A 25,354-nucleotide genomic window follows, 5' to 3' on the forward strand; every position below is an offset into this window, starting at 1 on the left:
AGTGGCTCATTGACAATTTACATGGCTGAATTGGTGGTATTTCCCTTTTATTTACCACTTCTTTACCTTACTACCTCATTAAACAAGCTGCAAATATTAGTCCTGGTATAGGTTTAGATATTGGAGACTTGTATACTATCTATAAAAATGTGTATTTATAAATTTTATATTTTTCTCCATTTACATCTAAGGGGAGAATTTAAGTATTATTGCTATATCTTAGAAAAACTTGTTTAAGTTTCAAATGGACTGTAAGTATAAAGGATAATGTAATGCTTTTTGCAGGTTCCATCCAAGGGTTGATTAATGATTATCAGGACAGAGAAAGGTCATTAGTTTCCCAGTTCTGCAGCTGAAATAAATGAATCCATTAAATTTTGATTTAACTAATAAAGTTTTTAAAGTTTTAAGGACAGTCTTCAAAATGGGAAGGTAGAGTAATGAATGTTATGGATAATGGAATATGTTGACTTGTGTAACTATTTTTATAGTAAATATATCATACTACTACCATTTGTTATAAGTGGTGAAGCTAGGATGGTAGCTGGTTATGAAGTGATTATGAAACCCTCCCTCCTTTATGAAATGTGAATTTGGATGTTAAAGAAAGAGAATAGATTGAAGGTCTGTTTGTGGTGGGAAAATTGACACCATTGTGAATGGCAGGTATCCTTCTTGTGACTGGTTTTCTTGGCAACAGAAAATTTGAGTATCATAATTGATGTTTAAATATTTTACTGAAGGTGACACTGATTAGACAAAATGAATGAGATCAAAGTAATGCTTTGGATATATGAAATCACATAATAGTTTCAATTTGGTATTTCAGGTCTTGAGGTTTTATTGGCTGGATGCATATGAAGATCCCTTCAAACAACCTGGCACTGTTTTTTTATTTGGAAAAATTTGGATTGATTCTGTTCAGAGTTATACTAGTTGCTGCATTTCAGTAAAGAATATTCAGCGTAAAATTTTTCTTTTACCACGAGTCAAGGTGAGTTGTCTTGGCTAAAGAGTGTGTAAATGATTTGCAGTGTTCTTATATCCATTTTTTATATATTTTCTTAAATACTAAAGATTCCTTATAGGACTCTGACTAATGATGATGTGATTCTTTTGCCGTGTTTCAGCACCTGGATTTAAAGACAAAGCAAGAAACTGGCATCACGGTAGCATGGGAGAAGGTGTATGAGGAATTTGCTTCAAAAATAGCAGAAAAATACACCATTAATGAGTTTAAGTCACGAATAACTAAGAAGTTTTATGCATTTGAGAAGTTTGAAGTCCCAAATGAGTCCGAATATATGGAAATACGTTATTCGGTAAGTAGATCATTTGATTTTTGGAGGCCCTTATATCAGGCTAACAGCTTTTACAAATATTGAGTGAGTAGCCTTCAGCTTTGATAACTTTCAGGATAATTTTTGTTTGTTTTTTATTATGATGTCAGATTCAAGCTTATCTAGGTTTTATAACTAGCGAAGGTTGCAAAACCAGATTGATTAAATTTCATATAATTCTCATACAATTTGCTGTAAATGTACAGGGTTAGGAATGGTAGTAAGGAGAGAACTGGGGCTGAATGTAATGATTGAGACAAATCTCACCTGGACAAGTTAAAAAAAGGGTAGGAAGAGGAAAGTGACCTCTAGAGCCAAGAAGCGCCTCAGTGGCATGGTTAGTTTGGTCTTGGCCTGCCACCTTGGTGGCCACGAGTTTGATTCTCGGGCATTCCATGGATGTGTGAGAGATTGTGTATTTCTAGTGATAGAAGTTCACTCTCAACACGGTTCGGAAGTCACGTAAAGCCGTGTCCTGTTGCTGAACAACCACTGGTTCCGTGCAACGTAAAAACACCATACAAATAAACAAACAAAATCTAGAGCTGAGAAACGAGCTTCACTAACCTAGATTCTACACCTAAGCCTAGGTCAGAAGATAGCCCTGCTCTTCCTTCTTCCCCTCTTCCCACTTTTTCTCCTATCACTAGCTTTCCTACTTTAATTCTACCTACTCCCGCGCCTGGCTCCCTCACATCCGACCCTAAATCCATTGCCAGTAAAGTGACAAGTAACAGTGTTATGCAAGTGGAGGAGGTGACTACTCATCCCACCAGTTCTCCTAGACAAAGGTCACTCCTGTTCCCCAGTCATCCAGTTCCACGGATTTCAGTGCAGACAGGAGGAACCGCAAACTCTTTTGATTTTTCATGGCCACTGAAGAGACATGTAGATGACGGTTGCCATTCTTACCTCCCTGTCGAGTGGTATAAAGAATCTAGCCGCATCCCACAGCCTTCCTGCAGTTTTGCTGTGGATCCCTATGTCTTTGCATTGGTTTGACTAGAATCTAGTCTCTGGGGAGCAAATGCCCAACAAAACCTCTCAGGTGCTCGTCATTGTCATCCAAGGGCCCAACTCTTCATTACCAGTGTCCTACTCTCGAGCGTCAAGTCCCTGCTGACTGCGGGTCTCCTTCCTTGGACCAAGATGAGCCGTCTTTGGCACGAACTAAACATCACTTAGTGGAGATTATGAACATGCTAAAGAACACACTGCTTGCCTCCAAGACTTCTCACGATTTGTCCCTGTCTCTGGTCTCTTCAGGAGAAGAGGAATTGAATCTAGAATCTGCCTTTCCTTCAGCCTATGCAGATCATTATTTGCTGGCAAGCTTTCCTACCTTTTTCCTCCAGCTGCCCCAGTCTCACCTGCCTCGACTCTTCAAAAAGACAGTAGAGGAGATTGAAGATTGGCTTTCAAGAGGAGCTGCAGAGGCTATTGCAAGATGTAGATGTCAGTCTTCTAGCCACATCTTCCAAGCTAAGTGGACAGTTTTCTGAAGATGGTGTCTCAGACATAACGCCTCTATTTCTAAGACATCTGTAACTGAAATTGCGCATTTCCTTCTTTATCCGAGGACCTCTAGGGGTATGTTATCCTCTGCCTCAAGGAGTATTGAGCCATATTTAGCACTGTTTAAGCTTAGAGGTCTGGATCTGTTGTTTAACAGAGATCTTAGTGACATCATCAAGTCCTTTGACACTTCCAAGCAGAAGAGGGTCAATCTGGTCTCTTGGAACCTAGGCATAGTGTTGAAGTGGCTAACAGGCCCCTCTTTTGAACCCTGTTGTTCCACTTCTCTAAGGGATCTCACTCAGAAAAGTCTCTTCCTAGTGGCTTTGGCTGCTGCCAAACGTGTCAGTGAGATTCAGGCCATCGATAAGATGGTGGGATTTTCCTAAGTAGATGCAGTATGTTCCTTTACCCTAGGCTTAGCCAAGATCGAGGACCTGTCCAATCCTTGCCCCATTCCTTCAGCACTAAAAATTTGATGGAAATCCTTGGTCCTGAGGAAGAAGAGTGGGTCCTTTGCCCTGTCAAAGTCCTGAGGTGTTACCTGAGGAGGACCGAAAAGATTATAGGGCCATCCAGCAACCTCTGGTGTTCTGTTAAGAATCCATCTTGCCCTCTTACTAAGAATGCATTGTTGTTCTTCCTGAGGGACCTCATTTCTGAGGCGCATTCTCAGATTCAGGAAGACATTTTGCCTACTTCCAAAGTGAAAGCTTATGACATCCAAGCAGTTGCTATCTCATTAATTTTGAGATACTATATGTCCCTCACTTTCATTCTGCAATTGACCTGAAGGAAATGAAAAGCATTGTTTCAAATGCTAGCAAATTTTCCTATTTCAGTCATTACTATGTCTTAATGTTTTGGAGTAGAACATGTCTTTGTATCCCATTATCATTTTTATGACATGGTAGAGTTTGTTGCAGATATTGTTGGTAAATTTTTGGCACTTCTTCCTATAATTGTAGGTAGGTTTTATTAGTCGTGTATTATGTGATTTATAGGTTTTTCTGAAGGTTTCAATTACTGTACTTCTTTTGCACCCAAGCAGCAGTAACTTTATTGAGCATTGCTTACCAGGGTTTTAAGTTTAGTGGCTTAGTCTTGTATTAACATTTGTATTCAATGTGTTTTGTATGCTGCTTATTGCTGGTGTTTTTTTTATATATACTTACTTTCACAATTTTGCTGTGCATTTATTTTAGTGCTTTTCCACTTAAATTTTGCTGTGCCTCAGCATTTTTGTCAAGAATCAATAACCAGTCTAAGGTTTCAGATAATCACCATCTGCATTATCCAGTGTGGTCTATTTTCCACTGCCTCCATAGAACTTTAGAGGTAAAAATCCTTTTCTTCTGTAGGTCAGTGGAAAAAGCAGGTTTCATGTCATATTAGTACAGGCATATCATCCTAACGTGGATATATCTTTAGTTTTGAGGCCAGGCACCAGTCAGTGCTAGTCTACTTTTGCTGAGTTTTGTCTAAGAGATATACACAGATGATTAGACTAATACTTGTTATAACTGGTAGTGACAGTGAGTTACGTTTCATCTTCTACTTAACTTTAGCTGCATCCATTCATTCACGATTTCCTAAATATATAGTTGTCCTGGTTCACTGGGTGAAAAGTTGATGTTTAAATTCTCTACAGGTTCCTTATGCCTTTGAGTAACCTTTTGAGTTAACTGAGCCTTTATATCTCGACCCACATAGTTCTAAAGTGCCCATAGATTCTTGAAACCTCGGGCACTTGGCACTTATACCTCCCACTAAAATTTTGATTTAGGCTATCATATATGCTTCTGTAATGTGCAATCTCAGGTAGTGTGCGACCCCAAAATTTTCTCCCTTAAAAAAATTGTTTTATATATCTTGTGCCTCATGGAAGTTCCTTTTTTGAGAGACCAAGTTACAACACAGTAACCCCCTTGTTAATAACGTTATACTCGTTGTGTAAATGCATACAGCCATAAACAACTGAACTAGAAACAACCAAATCGGATACCAACAGCTGTTTTGCTTGCATTTTGACCACTGTACAATAGTAAAAATTTAATGCAGTTATGTTACAAAATACGTTAGGTAGAATAAGACTGGTATATTTTTACATTATACCCTTATTTGATATGGAGAAAAGATCAGCAAGGAAATATACGGCTAAATTTAAGCTGCAAGTTGTAACTAGAGCTGGGAAAACTATTCAAGCTGCTAATGACTGCGTGGATGAAACTCCCATAAACTTTGATATGTCATCAAACTTGACTGTAAATAAAATTGGAGAGAAAAATATTTTAATCAAAACTACTGGGCATGAAAGAACGTATTTTACTGTTGTTTTCATGTTGAGAAATGATAGATATGTAAAACTTGTATTATGATGAAATCAAGTGAAAATAACAAATGGAATCTTGATTTTTTTTACACAAGTAACATACCTCCAACATAACTAAATTTGGTTCATAAAAAACTTATTGAAGTCGTATTTAGACTTAAGAACACTGTATAATTTAAAATAACCTTGTCCCATATAAATAGAGTATACAGGCAGCCCCTAGTTATCAGCAATTAGGTTTTATACATTCAACTTACCCGTCAGATATATACATAGCTATTACTCCGTCGTCCCCGACAGAAATTCGAATTTCGCGGCACACACGGCAGGTAGGTCAGGTGATCTACCCCCCGCCGCTGGGTGGCGGGAATAGGAACCATACCCGTTTTCTAATTCATATTTTTTCTGTCGCTTGGAATGTAAACAACGTTTGCAGTTCCTCCTGATGGATTTTCGTGTTTCATCGCCATCGATCGTCTGGGCTAACTTTTACAGGGAAGTAATGGATCTTTGGTTCGGCATACGCTTTTGTTAACTTTCTTTGCCAGATCAACCCTCTACTGACAATTATTCTAGATATCGCACAGGCGAACGTAGTACGTGTCAGGATAAGTGGGTTTTTCTGCTTTATAGACCTTTACATGGTGAAGAGAACCGATATCTTTAGAAGTCTCTCTCTTTCCTCAACCTTATGAGACAAGTGATAGAAAATATATCGGACTCATAAGTTAAGCTGGGTGCAGGTTTTAGAAAGACCTTGGCAACCCCTTTTTTATTGCACGTTTTTGGCTAGTCCCTTGAACAATGCAGCTCCTCTTTCTCCTCTTTCATTGTTATTAACAGGATGTTATATTATCCTACTCCTATGTAAACATATAACAAGGGAGACCTTGTAATGTTTGGTACTGGAAAAGACTCGTAAGAGCTCTCAGTATTGGGTGAGAGGCTTTTTCAAGTATTTGAACCGTACATTACGGCCTGATGTCCTAGGATAGGAATCTTGAATGATTCTCCTCGATCCTGGATCATTTATTAGGAGAATAGGATGATAATAATTTGTTGTTTTGCTGTATAACGATGATAGAATTTTCCATTCTCTTGTTGCCCAGGCACAAGGACGGGAAGAATGAATATAAGAGAGAGGTAGCAATCTACGCCATCTTTATTTTATAGAAAAGGTGAATAAAATTTAGTCTTTTTCCCCTAAAATATAAACTCTTTACAGAATGTAAGACAAAGGGCATCAAAGAAAGAGAGGATAACACGTTATGCCTCATTTAGACTTAGAGAGGTTGGATTCACAGAGTCACGTTCTTCTTACAGCAAGTTTTGGAAGTCTTTTCCAAGACAGTCTGAATATTCTTTCAGCATCCATTTTAAATGGACCTTAACAACCTCTCCACTCTGAGTCTGTCTGCGTGCAGACTGACCAGAAGTGGACATGAATGAGAGGATGTTTCAAGGTAAATGACAGTAGTCATGAATAAGATATATTATGATTACTGCAGGTCGTGCTAGAGGGAATGAGAAAACTGTCCTCTTCCGATACCTCTGTGAACCACATAGCGGTTTTTTCTTCCCTTTCAGGGAAGAATCACCTTTGTATATTTCTGCTATCAAAGAACGCAGTAAAAGGCTATACTCTGTCTCTGTAAAGGGAATTGGAGATAGCAGAGCATTAAGATCTTCGGGATCTTATACAATACCTCTATACGACAAGACTAGGAGATCTTATAATTACAATGGGATCCTATTTGGGCCTCAGATTCCGTGTTCTGACATGATGGAACTGCTCCTCATCAATGTTTCTGCTTGGTACTAAACGACCAAAAGGACGAGTGAAATTTTAGGCTTGGAATCTGGAATCAAATTCTAGAAAGACTAGGCAATGGGTTCCTACCAGCATGGTATGTTGGCAAAAGAACTAAAACCTTTTTATTCCGTGGATCAACGCTTTCAGATAAAGGATTCGTTGTCCAGGCAATGTATTTACGTTCTCATCTACAAAAGAAGATAAGGTTTAAACGTTTGCTGACAGAGTCTTTGGAATACGATGAGGGTTTAAAAAACCACTTCCCAGAAGGTTCGAAGAGATATTTAAAGAGCTAGAAATCAGGAATCCTCCCAATTTCAGCTCAGAATCTCCTTAGACTTCCAGGCTCTTTCCCTGCCTTCGTGCAAGGATAGGGAAGATTTTGCAACAAGAGAACTCATCAACATGTAGGAAGAGTGCTCGTTAGCAACGGAAGTATCAAGTATGATCCTCCTCTGAGGAAGACTGGTCTCTCGGACTATTAGATTTCCTATCGTCTACTGGATGTAGCTGACTAAAATTACCTCCCCTTGTTACGGAGGCCATAAGCTCAAAGTGAAAGAATTTCTTCCACCCTTTTTTCCATTCTCCTGATAAACGATTGTGGATGTTCAGACTTTCGGACAATGTAGCGCCAATCAGGCGCCAAATGCCAAACAGGCGTAAAGACGCCAGAACAAGACAGTCCAAATAAACACTGGTTCATTGTCTGGATGAGGAGAAGGAGTAGGCCTCCAATCTGGCGCAGATGCGCTAGAGGCGAGTAAATCAGGCAATAAAGTGTCAAAGGTGGACATCGCCAGTTTTCATCGAGACTCTTAACAAGCTCGAATCTCCAGCAAGTGGGGAGAAGTCAGCCAGGCGTGAGGAGCCAGCCAGACGCGAGGCGCCAGGCAAGCGAAGCGCCAGCCAAGGCGCGGTAGGCGACAGCCAGACACGAGTGAGGCGCCAGCCAGGCGCGAGTCGCCAGGCAGGCACTAGGCGCCAGACTGGCGCGAGGCACCAAGAAGCGCCAGCCAAGGCGCAAGCCAGGCTCTGGGCTTCATCCAGAAGAGATCTCTTTCAAAGAAAGCCCTGGTCTTCTTTGGAACAGTGGAATCTCTAAAGCACTTCTTGAGTAAACTTGATGATTCCTTCAAACTGCTAAGAATTAAAAAGCGCTTGAAGTGGCGGGCTTTAATAACAATTCTTGTTCTTTCCACTAACAATATGTCGTGAGAGACATATTAGCTGTAAAATAACGGGAGATGCAACTCTGTGTTGACTTCTCTTTGCACGAAGGAGATCAAGTGGGCCCATGAGAGATCCTTCTCTCTTTGTTATACGTGTCCACGGATGCGTTGCTGGGATAGGGAGACGACACTGATCCTTAACTAGTGAATTATTTTTATTTTTTATTTTTTTTTAAATTATTTTCTGGGGTTATTTGAATTGAGTTTGGGGATAGCTCTTTTCAAATTAAGCACAAACCCTCGTGTTAGGATCAGGTGATCGGGATCGGTGTTGTGCTCCTTAAATTATGCCAATAGGCATTGGTGTATTGTCATGTAAGTGGATAAGACCCCATTGACAAATGACCACTAGATTCTGTCAAGTAAGTGGATAAGACCCCATTGACAGATCTACAAGAACTTTTAGCCATAGGTCACATCCTCGCTGAGGGCTCTTGAGACGAAGGAGACTACTAGCAATAGCTAGGAAGTCGACCCTTCGTCTAAACACATAGGAACCAAGGTTTTATTTATTTATTACCTACAACGTATGTTGTTTACCTGTATATTCAGTAATAGCTGTCTTTTACCCTCCACCAATGGTGTGAATCAGCTATGTATATATCTGACGGGTAAGTTGAATGTATAAAAATGATATTGTTATGATACAATAAAGTTTTATACATACTTACCTGGCAGATATATACAATTAAATGGCCCACCCAGCCTCCCTCAGGAGACAGCTGGAAGAAAAAATATGAATTAGAAAACGGGTATGGTTCCTATCCCGCCACCCACGCGGCGGGGGGGTAGATCACCTGACCCACCTGCCGCGTGTGCCGCGAAATTCGAATTTCTGTCGGGGACGACGGAGTAATAGCTATGTATATATCTGCCAGGTAAGTATGTATAAAACTTTATTGTATCATAACAATATCATTTTTATGGCTTTTGTCTAGCAACGATGATAACTGAATTTTAGGCATCAATCCCCGCTTATCAGCGCCAAGCCTTGATTATTGGCACCAATAACTAGGGCTTGGCGCCATTATCACCAGTTTTTAGTTATCAACAATTTTCAGTTATCGTCCCGCCATCAGAATGGAAACCCCTGCCAATAATCGGGGGCTGTCTGTATCTAGAGATTCATTTACTCTAACTAGAAGCAAGAAATTCGCATGAAATAGACTTACCTCGTAATCGCCCTCACTTGACTTCCAAACCAAAATGTAATGGCTATGTTTTGAAGTAAAGCATAACTTTTTAGATCCTTAAAAAAGGTGCATAGTCATTATGATTGTATTTCATAATGCAATACAGTGGGGCCTCGCTTAGTCGCGGATCAGCAATCACGGATTCAGTTAATCACTGGTTTTTGTACATGAACTTCCCTGACAGATATATACTTAGCTATAGTCTCCGACGTTCCCGACAGAATTTCAAATCTCGCGGCACACGCGACAGGTAGGTCAGGTGGTCTAACCTTACCCGCCGCTGGGTGGCGGATGTACGAACCACTCCCGTAAGCTTGTCAGATTTTTCTCTGTCGCGGGAACGATAACAACTGTTGTCGGTTCCTCTCGATAGTTTTTCGATTCTCGCTTGCCTGGAGTTAATTTGGACTTCTTTTGGTGACGTATTCGCTTTGTTTGGCTTGGCATACGCTGATTGTGGGACCGGTTTGATTTTGAGTTTGATTTTCTTTAACGATGTCTGATCTAGATTCGGTAGTTAAAACTTCGGTTTTGTTTAGGGTTTGCGTGTGAATGAAGGATGTAAGGTGAGGTTGCCGAAAGCTTCGGTAGAACCCCCACACTGTTTGCATGAAATGCAGGGGAATGAATGTTCTTTTGCTAACCCTGTAGTGAATGTAAGGGATTGAATGAAGAAGAATATAAGGCTCTCTCTTTCTTATGTTAGGAAGTTGGAAACGTGATAGAGTGCGTAAGGCTTCCTCTAGAAGTTCTAGCAGATCTAGAATGAGTGAGTTGGATGTGGATCCTAATAGTACTAACGTAGAATTAGAACCTTCTTCCCAAGTTGCAGCCCCGGCTCCCCGCACCGAAGCCGAAGATTCGCCTTCGGAGGCGGCAGCTCTGAAAGCCACGAATCGTTCTATGGATCAGAAGATTCGTCAGTTGGAAGGTAAGGAGAGTGTTAGTGATCAGTGCAGTGTCCCCAGTGTTGTGGAGGGGTGCGTCTGACGGCTCCTTAGTGCCTCTAGGCCTATAGACCTCTTCCAGACTCCCAGTTCCAGTGGAGGAGGAAAGTCGAAAGCCGCAGGAGGGCTAGGGAGAGCCCCCACCACCGGATCAGGCGGTCCCCTCGGCAGATCCTGAAGTACGCTCCCAGGCTGCCTCGGATCGCTACAAGAAGGAGCTCCTACGCCAATGCTTCTCCTCTTCGTCGTCTCCCTCTCGAAGAGAGGTTGGAACTCCCCGGATGCGTCGCGCCCGTTGAAGAGGGCTTGGAAGGCTCCCTGCAGTCCTTTGGCTTCTAGTCCGGAGGTTTCCCGGAAGAATCGTCGGTGGAGACGAAGAAACCCAAGAAATCCTGTGATCGTTCTTCTTCTCGCGCTCCGCGCTCGGCCTGCTTCCGAGGAAGAACAAGAAGATTCTCCTACGAGAGTACTCGCGGGACTTCAAGCTCAGATCACGGCGCTAGCAGACTCTCTAGCAGTTAGATCACGTAGGAAGAAGGACGTTTCTCTTCCGATCAAGAGATCTAGGCGCCGCTCTTCAGAGGATCGTTCTCCCCCTTCATTTCATATGGGGAGGTTTCGTATGAAGGTGGGGGCTCGCGTGAGCGCCCTCGCTCGCTCGTGAGCGCCCTCGCTCGGCTGGCTCTCTTTCGATTTCAAGGCGCCAAACATCGGTAGGACGCTCTATGGAGAAAGAAGTTTTTTCTCCAGATTGGATTCCCGCTTCCGGTAAGCGCACTGCACCTGCTCATCACGCGATTTCTTCAAACTCCCTCGCGTGAGACTTCTCCTCAGCAGCCTCAAGATTCTAGAAGGCGCCCTTATACAAGTAGGCGTTCTTCTTCCAGATGTCACTCTCCTCGAGTGTCGGATCGTGACTTCTCTCCTGACAGGCATCTAGTCCTTTGTAGGAGTCCGTGTGCAGATATACGGCCTACTGTTAGCCGCTTCCCCGCAAGGTAGGCGCCAAGAGCCTACTGCACATAGATCTCCTTAGTAGGCGCTCTCGTCTCTTTGAAGGCGTCATACTCCATGATTATTCTCCTAGGGGCAGACAACAAGAGTCTTTCAAGCGCCCTTCTCCGTCCGTAGTAGGCGCTCTCCCGCTTCTAGGCGCACTTCTCCTGACCAGTTTGTCTCTTGGTAGGCACCAGGAATCCCGGAAGCGCCCTTCTCCAAGTAGGCGCTCGTTAGTTTTTGAAGCGCCCTTCTCCTTGAATGTTACCCTCTTGTTAGACGTCAAGAGTCTCGCAAGCAGCCTTCTCCTAGTAGGCGCATTTCGCCTTCCAGTCGAACTTCCCGTTGATCGTACGCAACTGGACAGGTATGGAGAGCCGCGCAAGCGCTCTGCTCTCGATAGGCGCTCTTCTCCTGGCAGCCGCTCACCTCAGGATAGGCGCATAGAGTATAGTAGGCGCTCGCCTCCCTCGTAAGCGCCCTGTGGATATTTCCGAGGATTCTCGGAGTAGGAGCCCATACCTACCTCCTTGGGCGGCTGAGATTCCAGATACCTCGAAGAGGGAGTCTCATCGTAGACATCCCAGATCTTCTCATCGTTCTCCAGTGGATGTGAAACTCTTCTAAGAGAGGGCGTTCTCCAACCTCTCGCTCAACTCCTGCTAGGATCCCTTCGTCACCTAAGGATCTTCCGCGCTCGCCTCGACAAGACGTCCTAGAAGGTTCGGATGAGGAACCGAACACTTCTGCTGCTGTCTCTTCTACAAGAAGCTTACAGAGCTACTTTTACAAGTTTTTGAGGATTCCCTTACTCCTACGGTCTCCTCCTTCTCCTCACTCACTTTTTTCAACGGCGAAGACAGCGAAGAGTTCTTCTTGTGTGAGGATGAAGCCAACTCTTTCAATGAAGAAGGCACTGAGGAGTTTTGGTTCCTGGATGGCTTCCAAAGAAGAAGCGGGGAAAACGATGTTCGCTTTTCCTCTTCGAAGTTTATCAGGACGCGCTGGTTTCTGGTACGAAACAGGAGAGCCCTTAGGATTGGGTCTACCGTCTTCGGCTGATTCGGATTTTTTCGGCGCTGGTAGATTCGACAAGGAGAACTGCCCTTAACTCTGCTAAGACGACTTGGGCAATGAATGAATTGGATCATTTGCTCAAAGGTATGTTTAGAGTGCTAGAAGTATTTAACTTCCTTGATTGGTCGTTGGGAGTCCTAGCCAAGAAAATTGAAGTGCCAGAGTCAATTTCGCCAGAAGATCTTATGTGTGTTTTGTCTTGTATGGACAAGTCGGTAAGAGACGGAGCGATGTGAAATCGCCTCCCTTTATGGGGCCGGGATCGTGAAGAAGAGGTCGGTTTATTGTTCCTTCTTAACGAAGTCGGTCTCCATGCTCAGAGGTCTTCTTTGCTGTTTTGCTCCTCTGTCTACTCAGTTGTTCCCGAAACATCGAGTGCAGGACATTTCGAGGTCACTTTCGGCCAAAGCCACCCAGGACCTTTTGGCACAGTCGGCAAGAAAACCTCGCCCTTCCTTCCCTACCAAGGCTAAGAAGGAAAAGGCAGTGTTCGAGAACCCTTTCGAGGGGCATCTTCATCAAGAACCTCTACGTTTAGAGGTCGTAGACCTTCAAGAAGGGGTAAGACTTTCGCCAAGTCTGTTAAAAGCCCCAGCCCCCAAATAACTTGCAAGTCCTTCAAACAACGGTGGGCGCCAGACTCTTAGAGTTTGCAGAAGTCTGGGCCCAAAAAGGGGCGGATCCTTGGACCCTTTCTATTTTGAGGAGAGTTACCTCATCCCTTTCGTCGAAAGACCTCCCTTGACGACCATCCCAAGGGAACTGACGGCCAGGTACAGAGACCCCATCATGAATCAAGCTCTCCATCTAGCAGTAGATCAGATGCTGGAGAAGGGGGCTATCGAACTAGTGACAGACCATCATTCATCGGGCTTCTACAACCGCCTTTTCCTAGTTCCGAAGTCCTCAGGGGGATGGAGACCGGTGTTGGATGTAAGCGCCCTGAACTTCTTCGTAGAAAAGAAGAAGTTCACGATGGAAACGCCTTCATCAGTGCTGGCAGCACTTCGTCCAGGGGACTGGATGGTTTCCTTGGAGTTTACAGGACGCTTACTTCCACGTACCGATCCATCCTTCCTCGAGGAAGTTTCTCAGATTCATGATGGGGGGGTGGGGGAAAATTTTTCAGTTCAGGGCTCTGTGTTTCGGCCTCTCGACGGCCCCTCAAGTGTTCACGGGGATTTTGAGGAATGTGGCTCAATGGCTTCATTTGAAAGGGGTGAGGATATCCATGTACCTCGACGATTGGCTAATAAGGGCCAATTCAGAAGATCGTTGTTTGAAGGACTTACAAGTAACTTTAGAATTGACGAAGGCTTTGGGACTTCTCGTCAATTTCAAGAAGTCATCACTAATTCCCGAGCAAGAGTGTGTGTATCTCAGGATACAGATGAAACTCTCGAGTTTTCGGGCTTTTCCCTCGCAGGAAAGGATAGCCCGAGGATTTTCGAGAGGAGTAACAACCTCTTAGGGAAAGAAGTATGCACAGGTTGAGGGAGTGGATGAGTCTGCTGGGGGACGCTCTCCTCTCTGGAGCAATTTGTTTCCCTAGGAAGGTTGCACCTGAGACCGCTCCAATTCTTTCTTCATCGGAATTGGAGTCGTCGTTCTCAGGATTTGACGTTTCTCCCTGTCGTTCATCCCAGGACATCAAGAAACATCTCTTATGGTGGCAGATCCCAAACCTCTTTGCGAAGGGACTGGTCTCTTCAATCACAGACCCCCAACCTGGTGTTGTTCTCCGACGCGTCGGACATGGGGTGGGGTGCAACTCTGGGAACCAGCGAAGTGTCAGGTACCTGGGTGGGGGACCAGGTAGCCTGGCACATCAACAGAAAGGAGTTGATGGCTGTGTGGTTGGCTCTGAAGGCTTTCGAGCCCAAAGTCAGAAGATCGGTAGTGCAGGTCAACGCGGACAACACTACAGCTCTGGCATATATCAGGAACAGGGGGGGACGCATTCCTTTTCCCTGTACGAGACAGCAAGAGACCTTCTTCTGTGGGCAGAGAAAGAGGAATCAAGCTTCTCACCAGGTTCGTACAGGGAGAAAGGAATGTAAGAGCAGATCTCCTCAGCAGGAAAGATCAGGTCCTTCCCACAGAGTGGACCCTTCATCTGGATGTATGCCAGAGCCTGTGGAAGTTATGGGGCAGGCCACACATAGACCTCTTTGCCACGTCAAAGAACAAGACGGCTGGATCCTTACTGCTCTCCGATATCGGATCCAGAGGCAGTAGCAATAGATGCTCTTCTTCTAGACTGGAACGGACTCGACGTCTACGCGTTTCCCCCCTTCAAGATCCTGGGGCTAACCATCAAGAAGTTCGTAGAGTCCGATTCAACGAGAATGACCTTAATCGCTCCCTTTTGGCCGGCCCAAGAATGGTTCACAGAGGTACTGGAATGGTTGGTGGACCTTCCAAGATCGCTCCCGCTAAGGAGCGATCTACTCAGACAACCCCACTTCGACAGGTACCACAAAAACTCCTCGCTCTCAGTCTGACTGGCTTCAGACTGTCCAAAGTTTGGTCAGAGCGAAAGGCTTTTCAGCAACAGCTGCTAAAGCAATTGCAAGAGCGAGGAGACCTTCCACCTTGCGTGTATACCAGTCAAAGTGGGATGTCTTCAGACGTTGGTGCAAGAGGAAGAACATTTCCTCTTCCAGTACTCTGTGACCCAAATTGCGGATTTCCTTATTTTCCTCAAAGAAGAATGTCATCTGGTTGTGTCAAACTATTAAGGGATACCGCAGTATGTTGGCGGCGGTTTTTCGGCATAGAGGCTTAAATATATCCGATGATAAGGACCTGCATGATCTTATTAGATCATTTGAAACCATTAAGCGTCCTCATATAGTACCGAACTGGAATCTAGACGTAGTTCTAAACAATTTCCTTTGGATCGTCTAGATTCGAACCTCCTGGCTTAGCCTCTTTCAAGGATCTGACGAAGAAGGCTATCTTCCTTTTGGCCCTAGCTACAGCTAAGAGAGTGAGTGAGCTCCAAGCTTTATTGAGGGCAATGTAGGGTTTAAGGAAGATTCTATGGTGTTGTGTTCGTTTCTTCCAAGTTTCCTTGCAAAGAATGAAAACCCATCACGCCCTTGGCCCAGCTTTGAAGTTCGTAGTTTATCTTTTCTAGTAGGGGAAGAGCCTGAAAGAACTCTTTGCCCTATGAGAATTATGAAGTATTTCCTTAAGAGGAAGGAACAACTTAAGGCTAATCAAGATGTGCTTTGGTGCTCCGTAAAGGACCCCACTCGGCCCATGTCGAAGAATGCTCTTTCCTTTTTTCTGAGAAGCCTTATACAGAGGCACATGTTTGCCTGTAAGGAAGAACATTTTAGACTACTGAAAGTGAAAGCTCACGAGGTGAGAGCCATCGCAACTTCGCTTGCATTCAGAAAAAATATGTCTGTGCGGAACTTGATGGAGGCGACTTTTTGGAGATGCCAATCGGTTTTGCAAACCACTACCTACGTGATGTAAAAATCACATATGATAAATGCTTCGCCTTGGGTCTTTCGTATCGGCGGATTCGGTGCTGGGGGCAGGGAGCTGAAAACTTATCCTGTGTAAATTTTTTGGATATGTACCCTATATTTTATATTGTTGTTTTTTGGTTGTCTGAAAGAGGTTGCAGGAGGCACCTCTTTTTGTCGTAATATTAACCCTTTGTATTTGGTTAGGTGGTCTGGTGGGTTTTGGCTCCTTGCAGAGGTAGTGGTAAGGATCTGTTAGGTAAGCGGACAAGGTCCCTCTAACAGCATCCGACTTGGATTCTACCACAATAGGGGATCACATATCCCAGTGGTAGATCCGAGAGTCTTTCAGCATCAGGTCACGCCTAGCTGTAGCTCTCCAGGCAATGCAGACTCAGAGATAGTATCTATGAAGTCTTCATCCTGAAAAGGTGAGAACCAAGGTTTTTTATATCCTACATTAGTTGTTTCCCGTCTTACCTGTATTATTGAGCTGTCTCTTACCCTCCACCAAGGGTGCCAATCAGCTAAGTATATATCTGTCAGGGAAGTCATGTACAAAAATGATATTTGTGAAACTACAATTAAAGTTTTGTACATACTTACTGGCAGATATATACGATTAAGGCCCACCAGCCTCCCCTCAGGAGACAGGTGGAAGAGAAAAATCTGACAAGCTTACGGGAGTGGTTCGTACATCCGCCACCCAGCGGCGGGTAAGGTAGACCACCTGACCTACCTGTCGCGTGTGCCGCGAGATTTGAAATTCTGTCGGGAACGTCGGAGACTATAGCTAAGTATATATCTGCCAGGTAAGTATGTACAAAACTTTATTGTAGTTTAACAATATCATTTTTCCTCGGACCACGTCTCAATCTATATCACTGGTATGAATCACAGCATCGAGGGCTTGTCCGTTGTAGGCTAAGCCTCGTCCGGTTCCGATAACCAGCAAATGCATGAACAGATTCACATTATGATATTAACTGACAATAAAGGTAATAAAACCATTCTCACCATTATTATATTATTGGACATATTTCTTCATTAATATTAATAGCCTCAATTCATGGAATAATTCCACATCATTGATATCAACTTGGAAGTTGAACGGCCAGCAGAAATGTAAACATTGAGTTACACTTCACAGCACCTTTGTCATTCTTAACCTTTTAGAAATGTTAATAGTAGTAGTGTAATTACAGTAGTAATAACATTTAGGAAAACATTAATTTTCAATTCGAACTTCATTATTGTTTTGGTATAACGTAATCAACTTCTCTGAACACTGCAGTCATACAAACGATAATTGTCATAGATTATCGTATTGTTGTTTGCGATTGGCGACGAAGCGTAAACGTAATAAAATCATTTTTACCTTATATATTATTGTCATATATTCATAATAAAATGCATATTGATATTATTGGCATATCTTCATAATAAAAAGCCTCTTCAAGGAATAATTCCTTGGGGAATGCATTTTTCAAAAGACAAAAATACACTTTACATGTTTACAGCATGCAATGATTACTTTATTTTGATGTGATTACATTAATATTACAGTATGGTACTCTAAGCAGTACAGTAACTATTTTTTTTATCATAAATGTATATTCATTCACGAAAAAAAGACCTATGACCACCGTGACGTCACCAAACCTAGTCTCGTTGGTACGAGCTAGATTCACTAATTACTGTGTTTTCTTCTTCTTTTCATGACTAAATGCAATTTTAGGATACACTCATTAACAAATTTTCAAATACTATGATGTAAATAGCAAATCTCTCTCTCTCTCTCTCTTCTCTCTCTCTACTCTGCTCTCTCTCTCTCTCTCTCTCCTCTCTTCTCTCTCTCTCTCTCTCTCTCTCTCATCACTTACAGAAAAAAAACTATAATACTGATCTATTATTCTGTGATTTACGAAACTGCTTCAATACAATTTTTATAGTTGACTCAATGATTATCACATTATAACAGTATACAAAAGAATATCTTATCACTATCCATGTTTCATTTCTTATCACCATATAAATATTTAAAATACAAATTTCATTGTGTTATTTCTCCAGCTAAGCTAGTAACAGTATTCTCGTCCCTAAGCTTGCTCTCTCAAGCTATTCACAGTTACTCTCATCCCAAGCTGCTCTCTCTCTCTCGCTCTCTCTCTCTCTCTCTCTCTCTCTCTCTCTCTCTCTCTAATGAAATATGAATTACTGTATCATATCATAAAACTATTATGTACAAAGTTAAAAAAAATAATAATTCCATTAATAAATTAGTTTCTTTTAGCAACTAAATTGTTTTCCAAAATAATTCTTTCTGTAATAAACGTCCATCAGCTGATTCTAAATGTAAACAAAAGACAAAAATAGATTTTTATTGCTGTATGTTGCTGTTTATACATTAATATTATAGTTGGGTGATGTAATCATTACAGTTAAATCATGTTTTTTTTTTATCATAAATATGTTCATTCATGAAATAGATATACTATGTACTTTTAGTTTGGTGCATTAGCCAAATCATGAAAATAGAAAGGAATTGTTAGGTAATTATACTTTTGTTTGCTGATCTGATGAAGGGGAAATTGAAGATAGGAAAGAATAACTTTGAAACTGTCTTGAATTTAGTTCAAGGTGATAATTGAAGACATATTTGGTGCTTGAACTAAAGTAGGCAGTTATAAACATTGAAATAGTGGCCTTTGGTGGGTTAATTATTAAAGTAGGCAGTTTAAAGCAATTTTTAGGGAGGGTACCAGGATAACACGGGTATTTACTTATCACGGGGGGGTTCTGGGACCTACCCCGCGATTAACGTAGGCCCTACTGTACTAATATGTGAATGTTACATACGCTAATTTACATCTTGTGTTATGATGTCCACTTAAAATTAGCTTTAAAATTAGTTAATCAAAAGTTACATGAATTACAAGTATATACAGTAAATAATGTTATGGGGTTTGATGAAACACTCTGGTTTTATAATATAAATATTGGCGACGAAGCGTAAAACGTAATAAAATCATTTTTACCTTATATATTATGTCATATATTCATAATAAAAGCATATCTTGTATATTATTGGCATATCTTCATAATAAAAAGCCTCTTCAAGGAATAATTCCTTGGGGAATGCATTTTTCAAAAGACAAAAATACACTTTACATGTTTACAGCATGCAATGATTACTTTATTTTGATGTGATTACATTAATATTACAGTATGGTACTCTAAGCAGTACAGTAACTATTTTTTTTATCATAAATGTATATTCATTCACGAAAAAAAGACCTATGACCACCGTGACGTCACCAAACCTAGTCTCGTTGGTACGAGCTAGATTCACTAATTACTGTGTTTTCTTCTTCTTTTCATGACTAAATGCAATTTTAGGATACACTCATTAACAACAAATTTCAAATACTATGAATGTAGAATAGCAAAATCTCTCTCTCTCTCTCTCTCTCTCTCTCTCTTTGCTCTCTCTCTCTCCTCTCTCTATCTTTCTCTCTCTCTCTCTCTCTCTCTCATCACTTACAGAAAAAAAAACTATAATACTGATCTATTATTCTGTGATTTACGAAATGCTTCAATACAATTTTTATAGTTGACTCAATGATTATCACATTATAACAGTATACAAAAGAATATACCTTATCACTATCCCATGTTTCATTTCTTATCACCATATAAATATTTAAATACAAATTTCATTGTGTTATTCTCCAGCTAAGCTAGTAACAGTATTCTCGTCCTAAGCTGCTCTCTCAAGCTATTCAACAGTTACTCTCATCCCAAGCTGCTCTCTCTCTCTCTCTCTCTCTCTCTCTCTCTCTCTCTCTTCTCTCTCTCTCTCTCTCTCTCTCTCTCTCTCAATGAAATATGAATTACTGTATCATATCATAAAACTATTATGTACAAAGTTAAAAAAAATAATAATTCCATTAATAAATTAGTTTCTTTTAGCAACTAAATTGTTTTCCAAAATAATTCTTTCTGTAATAAACGTCCATCAGCTGATTCTAAATGTAAACAAAAGACAAAAATAGATTTTTATTGCTGTATGTTGCTGTTTATACATTAATATTATAGTTGGGTGATGTAATCATTACAGTAAATCATGTTTTTTTTTATCATAAATAGTTCATTCCTGAAATAGATATACTATGTACTTTAGGTTTGGTGCATTAGCCAAATCATGAAATAGAAAGGAATTGTTAGGTAATTATACTTTTGTTTGCTGATCTGATGAAGGGGAAATTGAAGATAGGAAAGAATAACTTTGAAACTGTCTTGAATTTAGTTCAAGGTGATAATTGAAAACATATTTGGTGCTTGAACTAAAGTAGGCAGTTATAAACATTGAAATAGTGGCCTTTGGTGGGTTAATTATTAAAGTAGGCAGTTTAAAGCAATTTTTAGGGAGGGTACCAGGATAACACGGGTATTTACTTATCACGGGGGGGTTCTGGGCCCTACCCCCGCGATTAACGAGGCCCTACTGTACTAATATGTGAATGTTACATACGCTAATTTACATCTTGTGTATGATGTGATCCACTTAAAATTAGCTTAAAAATTAGTTAATCAAAAGTTACATGAATTTACAAGTATATACAGTAAATAATGTTTATGGGGTTTTGATGAAACACTCTGGTTTTATAATATAAATATATTCATAAACCCATCAAGCTAATAATTCTTTACTTATTATTCTAACTTCCAATCCCCACCCCTTTTCCTTTTTGGTTTGTACTGGCCTCATGTCCAAACAATATGAATAGTGAAGAGGTCGGTTGGTTTTAATCTGTGGATTTATCTCGTAGACAAGACTGATGAGTTTGGGTATGTCGAAAGCTAATCTCTAAATCCCTGTGTTCACTCTTAAGCACTGAATGGCTGAAAGTGTCCCAACACTTTGCTTTGTAGCCTAACTTAAATATGTCAGTCAATTCAAAATTATGATTTCAGGTGTGTATAAAAACCAGTTTGTTATAAAAACTTTGTACTTCATGTTTTGAATTTCTGTTTTAAGGCTGAATACCCTGCTGTGCCTATGGACTTGAGTGGAGAGACCTTCAGTCATGTTTTTGGTGCAAATACATCCTCTCTGGAGCTCTTCCTTTTAGAACGTCAGATTAAAGGCCCATGCTGGCTAGATATCAAGCTACCACAGTTGCCATCAACACCAGTGTCTTGGTGTAAGGTGGAGGTAAGTTAATTGTAACTAGTTGAGTTCTTGTACTAATTGTACTTAAATTTTGAATTTTGAAATGGTCTTCATTTTTGTGCCTTCTATTTGTAAAGGTTCCACTCACAAGGCACATTATAGATGGTAGTAATTGTTTTGTTGTTTTTTGGGGGAAACAAGGCCAGTCCCCTGGTTCACTTATTGGTGCTGAATAAACCGTTACCAGACACCAGTAAAGCTTACCGACCCCAATAAACTGCTTCTGATGCTGAAAATTGCTTACAGTCGCCGAAAATCTGGTTGATGTTGCCGTTAGCCAAGCGCCATAAAACCAGAAGGCTGTTAACCTATGCCACTGATAAGCGAGGACTGCCTGTAGCTCCATCTTCTCTTAAATCCATTCCTTTTTAACTTGTGCTTTTCCTATATTTCCAGTGTTCTCTTCCTATTCTGTTGGTCAGGTCTGTTAACTTTACATCATTTAAGAACAAAGACTTTAGCTTAACTGTCTAGAAATGAGAGAATGTGGTCTTACTAAGTTAACATTTTGTTTAGTAAATGTCCATAAAATTATGAATTTTATTCTGAAATTTGTACTGCAAATCCATATTTATGTCTGCCTTAGTTTGCTAACAAAGAGAGATATCACCTTTTTAGAACAAAAATATGTTACAGCTAGGGAGAAGGTAAAGTTATTTTAACCGAGGCAGGACAAAATAATGTTTTTTTAGCCCAGGCAGGAAGAAAACAAGAGAAGAAAAAAAGGGAAGAAGCAGAATTGGACTTTATCATGAAGTGATATAAGTGCTTCTCAAATCAATAAAGGTTTTGGGTCAGGGAAACAAGAAGCTTGGGTAATAGCATAGAATTAGATTTACTCTATGTCATGTACATTATTAGACATTTTACTGTGTTTTGATTTCAAATGCACTTTTCAATACAGGCCATAGCTGTACAGCCAGACTATGTTACTCCTGTACCCAACATAGCAGCACCCCCTGTAGTAGTGATGACTATTGGCATGCGAACAACAGTTAACCCAAAGACACACCAGAATGAAATTGCAATGGTGTCATGTCTTGTCCATCATGAATTTCCTCTCGACAAAGCTCCTCCAAATCCTCCTTTCCAAGTGCACTTTTGTGGTATGTATGGTGTCAGTCTGTTCTTTATTTGTTTGTGGAAATAAAATTGATGAGATAGAGTATGCGATCATGAAGAAATTAATTTCAGAATTATAATTTTATTTCTTAATTTTCCAAGCTATGACACACCCATCTGATGTAATATGGCCCTGGGATTTGAAAGATAAGCTACCTCGTTATCAGTCAACCAAGATTGAAAAATCAGACAGTGAACGGGCTCTTCTGGGATTCCTTTTGGCCAAGATTCATAAGATTGATCCGGATATAATAGTTGGGCATGACATATTTAACTTTGATCTAAGTGTTCTCCTCCATAGAGTAAATGTAAATAAAATTCCCCATTGGTCACGCCTTGGACGTCTCAAGAGAACACAGATGCCCAAGCTTACAGTAAGTCAGTTTATATTCTGTACATTTTGAGAGGACATAGTGCTTTTTATATTTATGTACCATAGAGCTTTATAAATGATTGTTATTTTATTGATGATAATTTACAATATTGTTATTTTATTGATGATAATTTACATTATACTTTTTCAGAGTAAAGGATTTGCCGAAAGGGCAGCAATGTGTGGACGTTTAGTCTGTGACTTGAAAATATCATCAAAAGAACTTATCAGAGCAAAAAGTTATGATTTACCTTCCTTGGTGTCACAAGTATTGAGAGTGCCAGAAAATGAATGTAGATCATTGACTTTTGAGGAGGTGAAGAAGATGTATGAGTAAGTTATTCTCTTACTTTGTAATTATTTGACTCTAGATTCCTTCAATTATATAAATGCTGTAGTATCTTGGTTGTGATCTCAAGACAACCTCTCCTACTCTTTCCCCAAAAGGAGAGTACTCTTACGACTGTCACCGCTTGGACCTTTATGCATCCATCCTCCAACAACCTCAGATTTTATGAGTGTACTAAGCTGGCAAAGGCTCTGCAGGTGGCTTTTTGGCATGTTTTCTTTTGCAAGTTTCATCAGTTTTTCTTTGTTCCATCATATTTAAAGCTCGTCTGTTCCAGCTTTTCACTTATTATGTTAGTAAGCTTGATAATTTGGCCATATAGCCTTTATATTTTTTCTCTATTGCTGGTATGTTTCTCTATAGCTAGATTATTCAGTGCATTCAGTATTTTATACGTTCATACTTAATTACATATTCCCAGTATTTTGGCTTTTATTGTTTGTCATACTTAATCACGTATTCCCATTATTTTTGCTTTTATTGTTTATGTTTACTACCTAACAGACTTTTATTTTGTTTAACCCATCTCTCATCTTTAGTTTTTGTGCTGAACAAAAGGTAAGTTGCCAGTCTTACTCCTTTACATCTCACAGTTTTGTATTTTCTCAGGTACTGTTTTGTTATCATTTGTGGTGGCTTCCTTTTAATATCTTACCTCCTATTTCCATTTCTTTCGTTATTCACCCTCTTATTTGTTTATTTATTATTTTTATATTCCTTTTTTTACAGTCATCCTATTTGACTAGCTGGTTTTTATAGTGTGGGGATCTGGGTTGCATCCTGCCTCCTTAGGAGTCCACCGTTCTGGAGATCTTGTCAGACCTCCAGAAAAAGTCTACATAGGACTTGTTGGGCAGTCCACTAGACATCTAAAGGATCCCTCCATCTCTTCTAAGTCATTTTCTCTCCTTCAGCTTCAGCCCTTTTGTGGAGGCAGACAGACTCCAGTTGAGATCACAAACCAACCTACGTTTTTCGAGTCAGCTAAGAGACTGACATTCAAACCTTCTTCCAAGAAATGAAATACCTGTCCTTCTTGCTCCTGTAGGAGCCAGACTTTTTCCACTTTTGGGAGGAATGGAGACGTAGGGGTGCGAAGCCATGGATAATTCAAGTTCTGAAGGAGGGATACTCCAATCCCTTCTAGGAAAGACCTCCTTTAGTCAGGTCTCCCATCGTTTTGACATCTTACTCAAAAGGCTTCAAGAGATTCTCACCCCTTTCTCAGGAAGTTGACTTCCTCCTTCTCAAGAGAGCTGCAGAAGTCGAGTGTCATGAGTCAGAGGGGTTCCACAATCTGCTCTTTGTAGTTCCCAAGTCATCGGGAGGTTGGAGGCCCATCCTCAATGTAAGTGCTCTGAATCTCTTCGTTTTGAAGACAGTTTCATATGGAAACGAGCCGGTCTGTCATGGCTTCCATTCATTGGGGCAACTGGGTGATCTCGTTAGACATGCATGACGCATACTTCTACATCCCCATACGTCTGGACTCCAGGAAGTACCTCCGTTTTCATCTTTCAAAACAGTTTTTCAGTTTCGGGGGCCTTATCGTTCAGCCTTTTAACAGCCCCTCAAGTCCTCACATGTATTCCCACTCCTATCTCTGTACCCCAAGCTAAGCATGTATGCAGATGTATTGGACCAAGGTTGAAGAGCCCTTCTAGGAGTCCAAGAAGTGTCCAGGACATGGTCCACGGATCAGACACACACCTCCATCTATAAATATCAAGGAGATGGAGGCCATTCATCTGGGCCTCCAATCATTCTCTCCCCAGATCTTAGCAAGATGGTGATGGTTCATTCCGACAACACCTCGGCTCTAACTTACATCCGCAAGTAGGGAGGCACTCACTCGTTCTCCCTTAACTAAGCCTCCAGAGAACAGCTAATCTGGGCAGAACAAAACCAGATGCTACATTCAAGGGAAACTAAACATCTTGTAGGATAAGTCAAGTTGCAGCAACCAGGTTCTTCCCACGGAATGGACCCTGGACCCTCTGGTATGGAGCGATCTATGGAACGACACCCATAGATTGACCTGTTTGCGACATCCAGGAATCATCAGCTACCCCTCTTCCGCTCTCCAGCCCCAGACACCCTCTGGCATGGGCAACGGATGCCATGCTCCAGGACTGGTCAGGACTAGACTTTTACGTATTTCCTATGTTCGGCATGGTCAGAGAGGTGCAAAACAAGTTTTCTCATGGAGGCACCTCAACGACTCCAGTGGCTCCTTTCTGGCCAATGAAGATCTGCTATGTCTTGTGGTTGTTTTTCCAAGACTGCTCCCTCAAAACTGTCTCTTCTCAGACAACCCCACTTTCACAGGTTCCACCAAAAGTTGTCC

At 41.2% G+C, this 25,354-nt stretch overlaps 1 pseudogene; it reads left to right on the plus strand.

Moving 5' to 3' along the window:
- Positions 1-537: 537 nt before the first annotated feature.
- Positions 538-25,354, plus strand: part of LOC135206595 (DNA polymerase alpha catalytic subunit-like) — a 148,162-nt pseudogene continuing 123,345 nt past the window's right edge.

This window comes from Macrobrachium nipponense, chromosome 31 (assembly GCF_015104395.2).
Source record: "Macrobrachium nipponense isolate FS-2020 chromosome 31, ASM1510439v2, whole genome shotgun sequence".
Taxonomy (NCBI): Eukaryota; Metazoa; Arthropoda; class Malacostraca; order Decapoda; family Palaemonidae; genus Macrobrachium; species Macrobrachium nipponense.